Below are 5,284 nucleotides of genomic sequence, written 5' to 3' on the forward strand. Positions count from 1 at the left end.
GAACACGCATTACTTGCACTGTTTCTGAAGCCTGTATGTTGTATTGTGTATGAAATTTAATTTAATATTGAAAAGTTAAAAACATTAAATGAATATTTTTGAAATTGTTCAAGCTAACAACTATAATACCTTGTAAAACAAAGAAATAATATACCCTAATTAGTTTCTCCTAAGACTGCTGCTTTGTCCAGAATAAAATTGCAGTAAAAATCAGAACAGATCCAACATTACATTCAAGAAAAAACACAGATAATTTGTGATTCTGTGTAAATGAAATGGCACATTCGAGAAACCTTAAACTTAACTGCCATCATGACAGTCAGTCATGTGCCCATTTTGTTTTTGTCTGTAGTGCACAAGAATCAAAAGCAGCTGATATATTAAGCTGATACATTGTTTCCTGCAATTCTGATTTCTGTGTGAGTGGGTAGTCCATGTCCATGAAATGTTTTTTCAAACAGGATTTTTTTATTTATAAATTAATGTTTATAAATTATAATTATAAATATATTTATAATTAATTTATATTTAGTAATAAAATTATATTCTAAATAAAATTCATGAATTAAAAATAAATATTTATAAATATTAAATAATTATTTAATTAGTATTGTATTCATTTAATTTTAAACTATTGTTTTAAATTTATATAGTTGAAGTCAGAAGTTTACATACATTTAGGTTGAAGTCATTAAAACTCATTTTTTTAACCACTCCACAGATTTCATATTAGCAAACTATAGTTCCCTGTCTGTCACTCACTCAACATTGTGCCGATGTAGTGACACTAGTGGTTCGATCTTGAAAGCCCCAATCACCTTTGCTTAAAATAGAAAAGGCCAATGAAAATTGGCGAGTGGAATTTGCATGCCACTCTCCACCCCGGACATACGGGTATAAAAGGAGATGGCGTGCATCACTCATTCAGATTTTTTCTTCGGAGCCGAATGCATGTGTGTGTGTGTATTCGTCCTCTCACCTCTTGCTACGCTGCTGGATTTTTACAGCGCATATCAGTGGTCACCCTCGCATGGTTGAGTGCTGTGCTTCCCCTGGGCGCTTCGGCAGCCTGAGTCTGCAGGTGCTAAAAGAGTATATTCAAGAAAGAGTATATTTTCCTTCTAAAAGATCTCACGCAAATGCTTGGCGTCTTTTTAAAGATGTCCCTCCGTGTTTGCGCCACTGGATGTGGCCGTTATCTCTCCCCTCCGGATACCCATGAAATCTGCCTCGAGTGTCTGGGGCGCCAGCACGTCGAGGCGGCTTTCGTGGAAGGGTTGTGTTCTCATTGCGAGAACATGCCCATGAGAATGTTGCAGTCATGGCTCACTTCCATCTTCGTGAAGCAAAGAGCCACCGCGGCTGCTCCTCGACCTGATCCGTCCTGGGCTGACGCTCAGCCGGCCGGGTCGGCAAGCACTGCGGGCGATCTGGATGTGGACATGGAAGCGTTTCCGCCGGCTCAGCCCCCGCAGACCTCCCATCCCCCAGCACGCTCATTCTGTCCGGATGAGCTGTCGAGCGATGCAGGCGGTCTGTCTCAGGGCGGGTTTAATGTGTCGTTCGCGGCTCGCGACGAGGATGAGCTTTCAGTCACGGCATAGGAGGGTGGGCTTCTGCTATCGGAAGCGGAACGAATCTTCTGAGTTCCCGCCCACGGGCGGTAGAGCACAGGATGAGGCGGACGCTGAGATGGCAGCCATGCTTGCCCGGGCGGCTGCAAACATCGGGCTGAATTGGAACCCTCCACCCTGCCCTGAGCGTTCGCGGCTGGATGATTGGTTTCTGGGCTCGGAGCGTGACTCTCAGCCCTGCCCCGATGCCTTTCTTCCCGGAAGTGCACGAGGAGCTAACGAAGTCGTGGAAGGCACCTTTTACTGCCCGTACACGCTTTGTGGGCTCGTCCACTCTGACTACCCTCGACCCTTGGCTACGCAATCCAGTTCACCAAACGCCCGCCCCGGTTCAGTGGCATCCTCTCCACTACTTTGCAGGGCGAGGGTGCCCCCATCCTCGTAGCTGAGTTGCGCATGGGCTTCTACAGCCCTTATTTTATCATGCCCAAGAGAAGGGGAGGGTCGCGCCTAATCTTGGACCTGCGTGTACTGAATGGCACATCCAATGGCACAGCAACTGCTTAGAGTTTCTGGCAGTATTGCTAGACAACACAGCAACCGTAGCATACATAAACCGCCAAGGCGGCGTACGCACACGTCGCATGTCGCAACACGCCCGCTGCCTCCTCCTTTGGAGTCAGCAGACATTGAAGTCTCTGTGGGCCACTCACCTTCTGGGCGTCCTCAACCATGCAGCGGACACGCTCTCACGGCAGGTAACACTCCACGGGGAGTGGAGACTCCACCCCACATAGTCCAGCTGATTTGGGAGAGATTCAGGGAGGCGCAGGTAGACCTGTTCGCCTCCCAAGACTCCTCTCACTGCCCCCTGTGGTACTCCCTGTCTGAGGCACGGATGCCTTGGCGCACAGCTGGCCTCGGGGGCTACGCAAGTATGCATTTCCTCCTGTGAGCCTCATTGCACAGACTCTGTACAAAGCCAGGGAGGACGAGCAGCAAGTCCTGTTAATTGTGCCGTACTGGCCCAACCGGACTTAGTTCTCGGATCTGATGCTCCTGACATTAGCACCTCCCTTGCGCATTCCCCTGAGGCAGGACCTTCTCACTCAGGAGCAGGGCACGCTCCAGCACCCGCGGCCGGACCTCTGGATTGTGGATGCCATTTTCCTTGCATACCAGTCTCAGGACTTTTCGTGGGAGTCTGGGCGCACTCCACTAGAGGTGTTGTGTACTCCTGGGCACTGGCAAGGGGGGCCTCTCTTGCAGACATATGCAGAGCTGCGGGTTAGGCTACACCCAATACCTTTGCGAGGTTTTATAACCTACACATAGACCCGGTTTCGACCCGAGTTTTACACGGTAATAGCAGGTAGACCGGGTGGCCGGTTGGGTGTACCGCTTGCATTGCGACTTTCCCCTTTTTCAAAGGTGATAATGTGCGCTTTTTGTCCACAACAGTTCCCTGTTCCGGCAAACTCTGGATGCCTCTTTAATTCTTTAGCACTGTTCAGGTGACGAACTTGGTGGAGGAGTGATGCCACCAGGCCCAGTACTCGTGGTATTCCCCTTTTCAGGTGAGCCCGTGTGCTCGGGCTCAATGCTCCATGCGTGGTGATTCCCCCTTGGTAATCCCATATGATGAGTTTCCACTGTTTGGTTCCCCTTAGGTGAACCCTGTGTTTCCCCTCGTCAGAGCTTTCTCTGCCTTGGCCACTGTGCTGCATACCCTCTCTGTAGATAGGGTCCTCCTCTGGTATCATTCCATATGTGAACTTCCCCATTGGTAAGTCCATATGAGGTATTATCCACATGCTAACTCCCTTCAGCAGGATGTGGTCTCCGTAGTGCTCTCCTTCCTGGAGAGAGAAGGGCACTTCCCAGCACTATTCTAGAAAAGTGCTCAGTGGGACATTGCTTAACAGCAATCAGTTAAGACACCGCCTGTAGCCTCCTTGGATAAGTGCCTCCACCCCCCTTAACGGGACTAGGGAGATGCCTTACCTAACTTGCTGGAAGGTCACGACGTGGTTGAGCACTCGCTGCGATGCACACAGCAGCTTGCCCATGTCCACTCTTCTGTACCTTGTGACACATTTCAGCACCTGCGGGGTTTCCTATAGAAACCCCTAGTGTCACTACATTGACACAACGTCGAGTGAGTGACAGACAGGGAACGTCTTGGTTACTGATGTAACCTCTGTTCCCTGATGGAGGGAACGAGATGTTGTGTCCCTCCTGCCGCGGCGCTGAACTGGCCGCTGATATGGAATCAGAATTAGCTTTATTGCCAAGTATGCTTACACATACAAGGAATTTGTCTTGGTGACAGGAGCTTCCAGTGCACAAACAATACAGCTACAAGACAGAGATAATAATAAAAAATAAAATAAAAATAAAAAGTGAATAGAAAATATAAGTATATATATATAGAAATTCACAATAAGACAATATATGTATGTACTATATACAAATACAAATCTGTTATATACAGATGCAAGGTATGTAAACAGACTAAGCTGTGTATTGCACATAATTATTTTTCAATGGGGCAGTATTAACTGTTCATGAGATGGATAGCCTGAGGGAAAAAACTGTTCCTGTGCCGGACGGTTCTGGTGCTCAGTGCTCAGTGCTCTGTAGCGCTGTCCAGAAGGCAACAGTTCAAAAAGGTAGTGGGCTGGGTGAGTGGGGTCCAGAGTAATTTTTCCAGCCCTTTTCCTCACTCTGGAAGAGTACAGTTCTTGAAGGGAGGGCAGGGGCAACCAGTAGTCCTCTCAGCAGTCTGAACTGTCCTTTGTAGTCTTCTGATGTCTGATTTCGTAGCTGCACCAAACCAGACAGTTACTGAAGTACAGAGAACAGACTCAATGACTGCTGAGTAGAACTGTATCAGCAGCGTCTGTAGCAGGTTGAACTTCCTCAGTTGGCGAAAGAAGTACAACCTCTGATGGGCCTTTTTCACAATGGAGTCAATGTGGGTCTCCCACTTCAGGTTGTGTGAAATGGTAGTGCCCAGGAACTTGAATGACTCCATTGCTGCCACAGAGCTGTTTAGAATGATAAGCGGGGTCAATGTTGAGGTGTTCCTCCTAAAGTCCACAATCATCTTCACTGTTTTGAGCGTGTTCAGCTCCAGGTTGTTTTGACTGCACCAGTGAGCCAGCCGTTCAACCTCCCTTCTGTATACAGTCTCATCGTCATCTTGGATTAGGCTGATGACAGTAGTGACGCCTGCAAACTTCAGGAGCTTGACAGAGGGGTCCTTGGTGGTGCAGTCATTGGTATACAGGGAGGAGTAGTGGGGAGAGCACACATCCCTGGAGGGCACCAGTGCTGATTGTACATGTGCTGGAAGTGAATTTCCTGTCTCACTTGCTGCTGCCTGTCCATCAGAAAGCTAGTGATCCACTGACAGACAGACGTAGGAACAGAGTTGGTGTAATTTAGTCCGTAGAATAGCTGGGATGATGGTGTTGAAAGCCAAACTGATGTCCACAAAAAGAATCCATGCATATGTCCCTGGTCTGTCCAGATGTTGCAGGATACGATGCAATCCCATGTTGACTGCATCATCCACAGACCTGTTTGCTCGATAAGCAAATTGCAGGGGATCTAGAAAGGGTCCAGTGATGTCCTTCAAGTGGGCCAACACCAGTCTCTCAAATGATTTTATGACCACAGATGTCAGAGCGATGGGTCTGTAGTCA

Source organism: Myxocyprinus asiaticus, chromosome 4, assembly GCF_019703515.2.
Source record: "Myxocyprinus asiaticus isolate MX2 ecotype Aquarium Trade chromosome 4, UBuf_Myxa_2, whole genome shotgun sequence".
Lineage (NCBI taxonomy): Eukaryota > Metazoa > Chordata > Actinopteri > Cypriniformes > Catostomidae > Myxocyprinus > Myxocyprinus asiaticus.